This window comes from Orycteropus afer, unplaced genomic scaffold, assembly GCF_000298275.1.
Source record: "Orycteropus afer afer isolate SDZICR_OR568_19922 unplaced genomic scaffold, OryAfe1.0 scaffold00056, whole genome shotgun sequence".
NCBI classification, from domain to species: Eukaryota; Metazoa; Chordata; class Mammalia; order Tubulidentata; family Orycteropodidae; genus Orycteropus; species Orycteropus afer.
Window position 1 is genome coordinate 8,735,286 of NW_006921643.1, and position 14,265 is coordinate 8,749,550.

The following is a 14,265-nucleotide window of genomic DNA, read 5'->3' on the forward strand; positions in this document are numbered from 1 at the left end:
CCCAACCTTCCTTCCAAGGAGTGGCTGGTGGGTTTGAACTGCCAGCCTTCTGGTTAGCAGTCAAATGCCTTAGGCACTATGCCACCAGAGCTCCTGGGCTTAGACAGGAGACCCTGTATTTTAAACAAAATTTTTTTAACAAACTCCCAGGTAATTCCCAGCTGCTGGCTGGAGAGAACCATACTTTGAGTAGCAGGGCTCCAATCCACATTAATATTCAAGAAAGAAATTCCATTTCAGAGCTTTCAATTCACAAAAGCTATTTACTGAATAAACCAAAACTCAAATGGTTATGAAAAAGTTACTCCTATCTTCGGGTTCCATGTCATTAGGTGCTGTGGAGTTGATTCCAACTCAGCAGACATATTGTGACAGACTAGAACTGCCCCCCAGATTTTCTTGGGTGTAATCTTTACAGAAGCAGATTGCCAGGTCTTTCTCCCCGAGAACCACTGGGTAGATTCAAACAGCCAGCCTTTGGTTAGCAGCCAAGCACTTCTATCTGAGCCACCAGGGCTTCTTTCTGGATCCATCCTACTGCCATTGAGTTGATCTTGACTCATAGTGACCCTTTAGGACAGAGTAGAACTGCCCCATAAGGTTTCCAAGACTGTAAATTTTTATGGAAGCAGACTGCCTCATCTTTTTCTCATGGATCAGCTGGTAGGTTCGAATTGCCAACCTTTGTTTAGCAGCCAAATATGCTAACCACTATACCACCGGACCCATCAGCCACTCCTTGGAAGGAAGGTTGGGCAATCTACTTCTGTAGTGATACCGTCTTGGAGACCCAAAGAGAGATCATTATGAATCAGATCCAATTCAATGGCAGTGTGTTTGGCTTTTGGTTTGGTATACCACCAGAACTTTCAGGCTCCATCTTCTGGCACTGTATCAGATAATGTTTCAGGGCTATTTATAAAGTTTTCCAGTAATATATCAGACAATGTTTCACTGCTATTAATAAGGTTGTCACTGGCCAGTTCTTTGAGAAGTGGATGGCCCTTTCCTTCTTCCCAATCTCTCTTAGTCCAGAATCTCTGCTGAAACCTGTCTGCCATGGGTGACCCTGCTTGTATTTGAAATACCAGTGGCATAGCCTCCAGCCTCACAGCAACATGCAAGCCACCACCATATGACAAACTGACAGTTCTATAGCACTCTGATTTTCTTTGAGCTTGATCTTGATTTCTTTTGGAGCTCTGGTAGCATAGTGCCTAAGGCACTTGATTGCTAACCAGAAGGCTGGCAATTCAAACCCACCACCCACCCCTTGGAAGGAAGGTTGGGTAATCTACTTTTGTAGTGATATTGCCTTGGAAACCCAAGGAGGGGTCACTATGAATCGGTCTGACGTTGGTCCAACTCAATGGCACATAACAACAACAACAGTGACCAGAAAAACTCACTAGCTCCTCCCTTCTTATTTCTCTGTGAGCTGAGTCATTCATCTCTACTTGCTAGGGTGATGTGATGAGTCATGGCTTGATCTAGTCCACATGTCCTGCTTGGATGATTTGCAGGGAAATTTGTTTTTTCTAAGTCTCATTTGTTAAGCCAATGTCATGAGATGGGGACAGGATGAAAGAAAGATCCAGAGCCCTAAGACTGAAAATCAGCTTGGTCCTGCCTGTATGCATTTATCTGATAAAGTGTAGGGGAAGTTTGCCTCCATGCCACCCCCACTTCCGCACACTCTGAGCCATGGCCAAGCCCAAAATGGACTCCGGATGGTCACTGTGGATGCTTAGAGCACAAAGGGCTCTTGTTTGCCCCAGGGTCTATCAGTGTTTAAACAGACTAGGCGGAAGCTCAGGCACACCCTATCAGCAGCTTATCGGGCCATGGTTTCCCATGTACATTTGTTAGTCCCTTGAGTTTACCCAGCTCTATGAGCGGGAGTTAAAAACGGCACATGCAGCGCCAGGCTGTGCTGAGCCAAGATAGGGCAGGGAGAGCAGCCAGTTACTGAGTTGTAGGTGTGTGAGGGGCTCCAAGAGAGCTTTTTTGCAGTTGTCCATAAAGAGAACAGAGCTGTCATGGTCTGTGTGAGATAGGACCAAAGTCTGGCTTAGAATTCACGCAGAAGGCAAGGTGGGTCCAGGCCTTGCTGGGGTGGAAGTGAGTGGAGACACATCATATTACAATTCACTTACTCTCTCTCTTAGTTTACCTGGTCTGTAGTCAGCTCAGGATGTGATTAAGGAAGGTGCAAACTGGGACCAATTGAACACTAAAATAATATGCAATTTTGGCATTTGCAAGTGCATTTGTACTATATCCACCACCCGTCTGTCAGTTTGTCCTACTGCAGTGGCCCTCTGGGACATCAATTCAAGGGAAATTTGGAGTCTCATTGTCTGAAACTGTGTGTGCATTTGACCTACACTTTGTGTCAATAATACAAGAAGTTAAAGAATAATTCCTAATTTCCTGACTTCTCGTTATACTAAGACATGCCAGAATCCCCAGTAATTGAGCACCTTCATTTTTTCCTCAATAAAGTTGCATTTTACTTGTTAAACTTTCCAGGCTTGGACCTTCAGCAACTTTACAATTTAGCAATTGCTCTAACAGGCAAGTTAGAGAAATGATAGCAATGGACTCACACCTTGGGGAACAGATTTCTGGAGTTTGTCTTCTTTCATTTGCTGCAAGAGATCAGAGCAAGTGAGAAAGGTTCTTTTTGAGGAGCAGCTGGTACTTAGCTTCCTCTCTGATTAAGCCCACTTAATGCACCATCTTTCTGGGGGCAGCTGGAGCAGAAATGTGGCCTATGTCTGCCCCACAGCTGATCTGGTGACTTGATCATCCTAAACACAGTGATTGTCTGCCTGTGTCCGAGACCAGCATGGTTCAAAAGATTAACTTGCCCAGCTACTTACTGAAAAGTTGTCCATTCAAGTCCACCCAGAGGCACTTTGGAAGAAAGGCCTGGTAATCTGCTTCTGAAAAAATTAGCCATTGAAAACCCTCTGGAGCACAGTTCTACTCTGCTCACGGAGGTCCTTCATGAGTTGGAGTAGACTCAGCAGCAGCTGGTTTGGTCCTATTATTGTTGAGTGCTGTCAGGTTACTATGCTGACTCATAGTAACCAATGTGACAGAATAGAGCAGCCCCGTAGGGTTTTCTTGGCTGTAATCTTTATGCTTAGCTGCTAAGTGAAGGGTCAGATGGTTCAAACCCACCAGCTACTCCTCCAGAGAAAAGACATGGCTATCTGCTCTCATTAAGATTACCCTAGGAACCCCATAAGGCAGTTCCACTCTGTCCTATAGGGTTACTATGCATTGGAATCAATTCCACACTCTTTACATGAGGAAATCGCCAGGTCTTTCTACTGTGAAGCCACTGAGTGGGTTTGAACCAACAACTTTTCAGTTAGCAGCCAAGCACTTAACCCTTGCCCCACCAGGGCTTCTTGGTTTGGTACTAAGGCAGGGAGAGAGGCATAACCTGTGCCTTCCAAGTTGACTCTTGGACTGGGCTGGGTATTCACCATTTTGAATGTCCCTCATCCTTGTGGCCCAGCAGAAGCTGACCTCTTCTGGAGACTGTAATAGTACTCATTCCAAAAGCAAAATTCCAGCTCTTCATGAGTGCAGTTTCTCCTTTTAATATTTTCACCCCCAAATGCCTTGGCATTCCCAAGGACTCCAGATATGGTGCTTTTAAAATGTCTCTTCATAGCTTTCAACTTCATATTCTACGCTCCAAGCCCGCTCCTCCTTCCCAAGAGCCTGTGGCTTGAGTTTCCAAGAACACCAGGCACACATGGAATGCTGCCAGTTGCAGGAGATTCTGGAGATAAAAAGCACATCTTTGACCACTTCTTTACCAAACAGACCCAAGATGTGTAATTAAAACCCCCAGGACTCTGATGGAAATAGGTTTAAACTTGAGGTAATCCCTTCTGGCACTTCCTCTTCCTAATAACCATCAACAAAAATCAAACAAATCCACCTGGCTCCAGCCAGTAAGTCTATAACAAGCAAAGGTCACGGGAGGAGCGATAAGAGAAGAAAGCAGCCACAAACATCGTTACTGGAAACACATGTCAGGACGTGCTAGAAAGTGACTCCTGCCTCACAGCTGGGCCCAACTCAGTCTTTGCAGCTGAGAAGGAATGTCAGGGACACGGCCTGGAAAGGGAAACACAATGGGGAGCTAATTGGTCAACCCGGTCACATGGGCTTTCCTCTCTGTAAGACGTGATTTAAGCAAGGGAGGATATAAGAGGTGAGGCAACTTTTGTGTGTGGAGGGGATGGGGGAAATAGGGAGAGTTGCTTGTTTTATTTTGTTTGTAAGAGTAAAGATTTGTCAGTTCTACCTTGTATGTAGCTATGAAGTTTAATTCATTAGACTATTAATTTCAAAACCAAACCAAACTCATTGCCATCGAATTGATTGACTCATAGCAACAATATAGGACAGAGTAGAACTACCCATAGGGTTTCCAAGGCTGTAAATCTTTATGGAAGCAGACTGCCACATCTTTCTCCAGCTGAGAAGTTGGTGAGTTCGAACTGCTGACCTTTGAGTTAGCAGCCAAGCATTTAACTATTGCATCACCAGGGCTCCTTGTTTATTAATTCAACAAATACGTATCAAATGTTTAATCTAAAGATATGTCCTTTGGTGATGCAAATGGTTTGCACTCAACTACTAACTGAAAGGTTGGCTATTTGAATTTACCCAGCGGTGCCAGGGAAGAAAGGCCTGGTGATCTACTTACATTAACTTATAGCCATTGAAAACCCTATGGTGCACAGTTCTACTCTGAAACACATGCAACACAAAGGGGCACCATGAGTCAGAATAGACTCAATGTCAGCAGGTTTGGTTTTATTTTTTTGTTTGTTTAATCTATAGATGGATACCATAGGTAGCTTGATGGAGTACAAAAACATATACTGCTGAGTTCCTGCTCCGCAGAAGTTTAGCATTTGAATGGGGAGGGAAGATGCACAGTGAGTGAACCACTAAGGTCTAGCAATTCAACCCCCTGAACATTTTTTTGGGAGCTCTGGTGGCATAATGCTGAAAGCATTTGGCTGCTAACCAGAAGACTGACGGTTCAAACCCACTAGCCACTCCTCAGAAGGAAGGTTGGGCAATCTACTTCTGTAGAGATGCTGCCTTGGAAACCCAAGGAGGGGTCACTATGAGTCGGGTCCGACTTGACAGCAGTGAGTTATTTTTAGTTTTGACATTTCTTGAGGAGTCCTTGGGTGGTGTAAACTACTAAAGAGCTCAGCTTCTCACTGAAATGTTGGCGGTTTGAGCCCACCCAGAGGCACACAGAAGAAAGGCCTGACAATCTACTTCTGAAACATCAGCCACTGAAAACCCTGTGGAGCACAGCTCTATTCTGACGTCTGTGAGGTCACCGTGAGTCAGAGTCAACAGCAACTGATAACAGCCTTTGAATCTGTCCACTTCCTGCCATCCTCATGGCCATGACATTAGTTCAGGCCACCAGCAGCTCTCTATAAGTTTTCTGCAGAGAAGAAGCAACTTTCAACATTCTCTTAAAGTTAATTTTCCCTTCTCTCCAAAAATAATGCATGTTGTTGCTGTTGTTAGGTGTTGTCAACTTGGAAGAAGGAAGAAGGAAGGGGCGGCCATCCACTTGTCAAAGAACTGGACAGTGAAAATCTTAGGAATAGCAGTGAAACACTGTCTGATATAGTACTAGAAATAATGCATGGCCATTACTGAAAATACTGATAAGCAAAATGAAGAATAAACCAATTACCCATAAGTCCACCATGTAGTGATTACCCCTGCTAACACTTTGGTGTACATTCTTCCAGTTTTTTTTGGGGGGATATGTAGCATTAAAGGAGCTCTGGTGGTGTAGTGCCTAAGGCATTTGACTGCTAACCAGAAGGTTGGTAGTTCAAATCCACTAGCCACTCTGTGGAAGCAGGACTGGGCAATTACTTCCGTAAAAATTTACCACCTGGGAAACCCAAAGGGGGTTGCTATGAGTCAGAATTGACTCAATGGCAGTGAGTTTGGAGTTTGGTTTATGTAGCACTAAGCTGTGAACCAAAATGATGATGATTCAAATTCACCAAGGGGTGCCTTGGAGGACCAAAACAACTGAATTCACTGCTGTTGAGTCGATTCTGACTCATAGCGACCCTTCCTTGGGTTTCTGAGGCAGTATCTCCATGGAAGTAGATTGTCCAATCTTCTTTCCAAGGAGTGGCTGGTGGGTTTGAACCGCCAGCCTTCTGGTTAGCGGTCAAATGCCTTAGGTACTATGCCACCAGAGCTTGGAGGATAGACTTGGTGAATTGCTTCCACAAGATCACAGCCTTGAAAACTTTATGGAGTAGTAGTTCTGCTCTACACACATGGTGTCACCAAGAGTCAAAATCGACTCAACAGCAGCTAACAATAGCAACAACATAAGGAGACGTTGGTTGTGGAAGTGGAGGAGTTAATCCAGGATGAGACCATTCGAGGGTTGACGGTTTGCTAAGAGTGGTAGAATGAATGACTGGATAAGGGCTTCAAGAAATAGTCTTCATTCCCTTCCTGTCTGTCTGTAGTGCTCTGGGCTCCAGTGCTGAGGTCATGTCAGAAGTTTCTGAGGAACTTGATATTGAGGATAAGCAGGTGTACCTACCTATTTATTTGTTCCTACCTATGGGTTCCCTGGAGTCCTTGGGTTGTGCAAACGGTTACCCAGGTTAGCTGCTAACCAAAAAGTAGAAATGGCAGTCCACCCAGAAGCACCTCAGAAGAAAGGCCTGGTGAACTACTTCCAAAAGAATCAGCCATCCATCAGGTAGATACACTTTTTGGAGCCATCAATAGTGGGAGAACAGAAGGGTGGTGTTTGCACAGGGGACAGCTGGGGGAGGAGTGGGAGTGCATGGGAGGGAGGGACATAGGGAAGAGGTAACCACGGGGAGGAAGTGGCAAGAGAACTGTTACATTATGGGGAATTACAGTCAATGTCGTGAAACAAAATGTGTATGAACTGCTGTATGGAAAATGGAATTTACCAACTTGCCATGTGGTAAATGCAATTTACCACAATAAAAAGAAAAATTAAAAAAAGGAATGTTTTTGTTAGGTGCTGTCAAGTTGTCTCCAACTCATAGTGACCTTATGTACAGCAGAATGAAACACTGCTCGGTCCTGTGCCATCCTCAAGATCCCTGCTATACCTGAGCCCATAGTTGCAGCCACTGTGTCAATCCATCTTGTTCAGGGCCTTCTTCTTTTTCACTGACCCTCCACTTTACCAAGCATGAGACCCTTCTCCAGAGAATGGTCCCTTCTGACAACATGACCAAAGTAGGTGAGACTAAGTTTGGCCATTCTTATTTCCAAGGAGCATTCCAACTGCACTTTTTCCAGGACATATTTGTTAGTTCTTTTAAGAGTCCACGGTACTTTCAGCATTCTTTGCCAACACCACAACTCAAAAGCATCAACTCTTCTTTGGTCTTCCTTAGTCATTGTCCAGCTCTCACATGCATATGAGGCGATGGAAAATACCATGGCTTGGGTGGCACACCTTAGTCTTCAAGGAGACATCTTTGCTCTTCAGCACTTTAAAAGGTCTTTTGCAGCAGATTTGACCAAAGCAATAGGTCTTCTGATATCTTGCTGCTGCTTCCATTGGTGCTGATTATAGAACCAAGTAATATGAAGTCTTTAACAACTTCAATCTTTTCTCCATTTATTGTGATGCTGCTTATTGGTCCAATTATGAGGATTTTTTGTTTTCTTTATATTGAGGTGTAATCCATACTGCAAACTGTAGTCTTTAATCTTCATCAGTAAGTACTCCAAGTTATCCTCACTTTCAGCAAGCAAAGTTGTGTTGTCTGTGTATTTTGTTAATGAGCCTTCCTCCAATGCTGATGCCATGTTCTCCTTCATATAGTCCAGCTTCTCAGATTATTTGCTCAGCATACAGATTGAATAAGTATGGGAAAGTATACAACCCTGACACACTCACTTCCTGATTTTAAACCATGCAGTCTCCCCTTGTTCTGTTCGAACAACAACCTCCTGGTCTACCTACAGGTTCCTCACGAGTACAATCAAGTGTTCTGGAATTCCCATTCTTCTCAATGTTATCCACAATTTGCTATGATCCACATAATCGAATGCTTTTGCATAATCATTAAAACACAAGTAAACATCTTTCTGGTATTCTTTGCTTTCAGCCAAGATCCATCTGACATCAGCAATGATACCCCTCATTCCATGTCTTCTTCTGAATCCAGCTTGCATTTCTGGAAGTTCCCTGTCAATATACTGCTGCAATCATGTTTCAATCATCTTCAGTCAGATTTTACTTGTGTGTGATATTAATGATATTGTTCTATAATTTCACATTCTGTGGGATCACCTTTCTTTGGAATGGGTACAAATATGGATCTCTTCCGGTCAGTTGGCCAAGTAGCTGTCTCCCAAATCTCTTGGCATAGCTGATTGAGTGCCTCCCAATTCCTGGAGCCTTGTTTTTTTTGCCAATTCCTTCAGTGCAGCTGAATCAGCCATCAAACACCCTATGGGAGCATAGTTCTACTCTGACATACATGGACTCATTATGAATTACAATCTCAGAATTGGCTCAATGGCAATTGGTTTCTGTGTTTTTTGTATATGACATATGTAGCAGCAGATTACAATTAGGGAAAACAGCAAAGTCAGGACAAGCAGAACAAAACTAGCAATGAGCATGTATTGAGCACCTACTGTCAGCCTGGTATATGCACCTGAGAACTGTTACCATCCCCACTTTACAGAGGAGGAACCTCCAGGAACTCAGTGTTGAGTCCCTTCCCCAAGGCCATACAATGGGGGAGGTGGAGCTGGGTTTCCAGCCTGGCTGACTTCAGAACTTGCTCCAAACAATTATGCCACATTAACTCTTATGAAACATTTTTTACAGTTTCCTAGCCAGTCAGGTTTATAGATAAGACTATTATAGTTAACTGGACAAAATAAAACCATTATAAAAACTGCCATTGTTCAGTGGTATTTAGAAAACTGTTGGTGTCGTTGTTGTTATGTGCCGTCGAGTCGGCCCCGACTCATAGGTGTGAGTGGGAGAGACAGAAGGTGGGTCTTAGAAGCATCCTACTCAGAACTGTTGCTATAAATTTGTCACAATAGGAGTTAGCACTAATGGGTATATACCAAATGCTTCTATCTTGCAGTAGGAAGTGACCTCAAATATCTATTATTTTGAACTAAGCTTCACAGTTTGAATATCTTGAATTAATATATATGTGTAACTTAAGAAATGTGCAGCCTACATAATACTGCATTATCAGTAACAGTAAACACTAGTCTACGGGTGGATGCATAGACGGGTGAGATCAGGTGTGTGTAGGCAAACAGGAATATTATCCATGACCATAGATAAATTTGTCTGATGATATTCCTATATGTGTATTTGTGCTACCAAAATGTTCATACACATTATAGAACTAAGAGGGCACAAGGTTGGAGTAGCTTCTTAGCGATAGCCAAGCACCTTAGGGGAGTGAATCACCAGGCCTGTGAGCTTGGGACCATGGTCTCAGGGGGCATCAAGCTCAATTGGCACAACACAGTCCATAAAAATCTTGTTCTACATCCTACTTTGGTGAGTAGGGACCAGGGTCTTAAAAGCTTTCAAGCGGCCATAAGATGCAATGATTGATCTCTCTTTGTCTGGAGCAAAGAAGAGTAAAGAAAATAAAATTCATATGGAAACAATTAGTTCAAGGGCCTGATGGACCATGGTCATCTTAACTTTCACGACCCTGACACTAGAAGAACTAGATGGTGCCTAGCTACCAATGCCAACCACTTGGAAAAGGGATCAAAATTGGAAATCCTGGATAGAATGGGAGGGGAAATGTAGAACAAAATTCAAAAACACAAAAATTACCAGAATTACAGTTTGGACAGAGATTGATAGAACCACCTACACTATGACCCTGGGTTATTCTTTAGGCCTGGAACTGGACTGACTTCCATGGATCAGCTCTCAGCCAAATAGTACAAAGGCTATGAGCAGAACACTTACTCCAGGGAGATGTACCCACCTATTCCAGGGAGATGCACCCCTTAGATCAATCAACGATGAGAAATCAGAAGGGCAGCCATTGCAGAGGGGGAAAGGTGGATAGATGGGAATGCATAGATAAGAAGGACATAGGGAAGCGTAGCCACAGGAGGAAATGGGAGGAGAGCTGTTTATTGGTAGGATTGTAATTGGTAATGTGAAACCAAATGTGCACGAACTGTTGAGAGTAAAATGAATCTGCTTTGTAAATTTGCACTCAAATCACAATAAAAAATTAAGAAAAAAAAGAAAAAAGAAAGAAATGTGCAGCCTTACATCTTGAGTGAGTACCCTAAGAAGTTGGGGAGTACAGTTTTAAAAACAAACTAGGGTAGAATTTAAATTTAAACACTTTTCAAATATCTTTACCCTTCAATTTGCCTAATAGTATTAGGCCTTATTTTGCCTAATACTACCAATAATTTTGATGTGGTTGATCAAGTTGAAAGAAGGCTTTGGCGGCAAGGATCTATTTCGGCAATATGTGCATGTTGCAGGAACTGGAAACTGTGTCAAAAAAGAGTATACAGTGAAAAAAACTGTGGCATCACTAGAGTCTGATGAAAGCCAAAACCAAAACCAAACTTGTTGCTATGGAGTCAATTCCAAGTCATGATGACCCAATGTGTTTCAGAGTAGAACTGTTAACAGAGAGTTTTCTTGGCTGCTATCATTACAGAAATAGATTGCCAGATCTTTCTTCTGCAGTGTGACTGGATGAGTTCAAACTGCCAACCTTTTGGTTAGTAGTCCAGAGCAAACTGAGCCATCCAGAGACCTCTTATAGCCACATGTTGTTGTTGTTGTTTTAGGTGCTGTCAAGTTGGCTCTGACTCATAGCGACTGTATGTACAATAGAATGAAACACTGCCTGGTCCTTTGCCACCCTCACAATCCTTGCTATACCTGAGCCCATCATTGCAGCCACTGTGTCAATTCATCTCTTTGAGGGCCTTCCCCTTTTTCATTGCCCCTCCACTTTGTCAAGCATGATATCCTTCTCCAGGGAATGGTCCCTTCTGAGAACATGACCTAAGTAGGAGAGACAAAGTTTGGCCATTCTCTCTTCCAAGGAGCATTCCAGCTGCACTTCTTCCAGGACAGATTTGTTCCTTCTTCTGGCAGTCCGTGGTTCTTTCAGTATTCTTTGCCAACACCATAACTCAAAAGCATCAACTCTTCTTCAGTCTTCCTTATTCATTGTCCAGCTTTCACATGCATATGAGGTGATGAAAATACCATGACTTGGGTTGTTGTTGTTGTTGTTGTTATGTGCCGTCGAGTCGGCCCTGACTCATAGCGACCCCTCCTTGGGTTTCCAAGGCAGTATCACTACGGAAGTAGGATTGCCCAACCTTCCTTCTGATGAGTGGCTGGTGGGTTTGAACCGCCAGCCATCTGGTTAGCAGGCAAGTGTCTTAGCCACTATGCTACCAGTTAGGCACACCTTAATCTTCAAAGAGACATCTTTGCTCTTCAGCACTTTAAAAAGATCTTTTGCAATACTTCGTCTGATTTCTTGACTGCTGCTTCCATTGGTGTTTATTGTGGAAGTGAGTAATATGATAGCCATGTAGAAGCTAGAAATCATGCATTTTTACCACCGTACCAGAGGAAGGAAGGAGGAGAATGTTGTACTCAGCAACCCATCCACACTGAAAATGAAGTCCTGGCCGGTAGAGCACAGATTCTGAGGAAGGCATGTTTCTTTTCTTTTTTAAAAATTTTACTGTGATTTGGGTGAAAGTTTACAGAGAAAATTCATTTTCCATATAGCAGTTCATGCACATTTTTTTTCACAACATTGACTGCAATTCCCCACAATGTAACAGCTCTCTTCTTGCTTTTTCCCCTTAGTTACCTCTTTCCTGTGTCTTTCTCTCCCTCGCACTGCCCCCCAGCCAACTGTCTCCCTGTGCAGACACTGCCCTTCTGTTCTCCCACAAATGATTGCTCCAAAGAGTATATCTACCTGATGTAAATGTTCACCCCATATGCCTGTCTATTGTTTGACTGGAAGCCACAGGAGTGAGTTCAGTTCCAGATCTGAAGGGTAACTAGCGGCCATAGTCTCAGGGGTCTCACCTCTATCAGACCAGCAAAACTGTTTTTTTCTTTTTTTATGATTTTGAGTTTTGTTCCACATTGTCCTCCCACTCTATCCAGGATCTCTTTCATCGATCACCCTCTGAGTGGGTGACAGTGGTAGCTGGGCATCATCGAGTTCTTCTGGTCATATAGGTCATTTAGGCTGAGGATCACATGGTCTACTAGTTCCTTGGACTAATTGTTGCCATGCACCTTTGGTTTTCTTCATTCTTCTTTGCTTTGGACAAGGAGAGACCCATCGTTCCATCAAGATGGCTGCTTGCAAGCTTGTAAGACCCTAGTAACTACTCACCAAAGCAGGATGTAGAACAATGTTTTTGTGTAGTATGTTATGCCAATTGAGCTTGATGTCCCCTGCCACCATGGTTGGGGAAGGCATGTTTCTCTGGGAACAGGTTCTATCAAGATTTCAATTTGCTCACCCACCCCTCCATCAGAAGACAGTTCCCCAGATCTGTGAGGAGTTATTTGCCTTGCTAGAGGCACTCAGAGAAACTCATGTCCTTGTGGCCTGTGTGCCAAGAAACTGGCCCAGCCTTGTGTCATGCCAATGCTCTGAGGACATGCAGAGGTAGCAGGCCTGACCCTACAAATAGTCTTCATCCTGCTTTGAAGGAGCTCCTCATGCTATCTCTACCCCTGTGTCTGCATCTTGCAAGCTGGACTGGAAGCAGTAGATCTCATGTGGTCAGTAACTCCCCACTACCCCTGGAGAAAATTGGGCAGCCTAGAAGCTGGGGCTGGAAAAACGGGATAGCACCAACAAGATGCTTGAGTAGGGACAGAACACCCAGGCTGGGCTCAGGAGTGGGCTGTGGACTGGAGTGGATTTGACTGAGTACAGCCCCTCCCATCTCTGTGTGTGGCTGTTAGAAGGATCAGCATCCTGCTCCCACAGCTGGGGATGGAAGTCAGAGAAACTGGATCACTCAGAGGGATTCCTGAGTAATGGGTGTGGGGAGAGAATGAGAGGAGAATAGGAAGGTAATATGGTTGGTTCCCAGGACCTGGCCTAGGCAGATGGGATGGGAGGAGGTAGATTGGGGTGGTCTCCTTTGCAAACTTAGTCACTTCACTGCTGGTACTATATAAATAAAGATAAGACAAGATTCTAAGCTTAGGGAGCCGATGGTCTTGTCACTAAAACTCCAGGGGAGGATACAGCATTACATCTGTAAACACATAATTGAGGTGTATTGTGATGAACATAGTAACAGGAGGAGGACCCAGGAGCAGAAGGCAGAAAGAGGTGTCATATGTTCTAGTATGTTATTCTGTCTGGTTGTCTCATATTTCTTAGTGTTGTCTTCATAAATGCACTGTAAGTCCTTTTAGACCAGGTTTTTGCCTCTGATACCTGATGAGCCTCATCGAGTTCAGAGTTTATGACAAGTGGTGGTCAAAACCAGGGCTTTGAACCAGTTTGAAGTCAGTCATGGTCAACACAGCAAAATCAGAACAGGCTTGAATTTTAAAAATGTGCATGTAGCAGAATGATAACAAGAATGGGAAAAATTACAGGTCGAAGCCCTGGAATGGGAAACTTGGAGGAGGCATAGTGAGCCCTTACAGGAGCCTGATGCAGGAGACTAGATTATTGCCAGGACTGTGGAGAGCAACACACATTAATGTGGTGGGTTTAGCTGCCACCTTTGAGTAAGAGGTTTGGTTGCTTTGCAACGCACATGCTGCTCTTGTTTTCAAAGAGAGAGATTAAGTTTCTAGCAGGGTATCAGCCTGTAACTTTTCCCATTCTAGTTATCATTCTGATACACTCACATTTTACAAATTTGGGTGCATTCCAGTTTCACTTCATCAGCCATGACTAAACAACAACAACAAAAAAACAACAAACTGCTTCAAAGCCTTGGTCAAAAGCAGTGGTTGTTGAGACACTTCCAACTCATGGTGACCCCATGTATGTCAGAGTAGAACTGTGCACCACAGGGTTTTCAATGGCTGATTTATTATTATTATTATTATTGTGATTTGGGTGAAAATTTAGAGACCAAATTCACTTTCCATACAGCAGTTCACATACACTTTGTCTCATGACATTG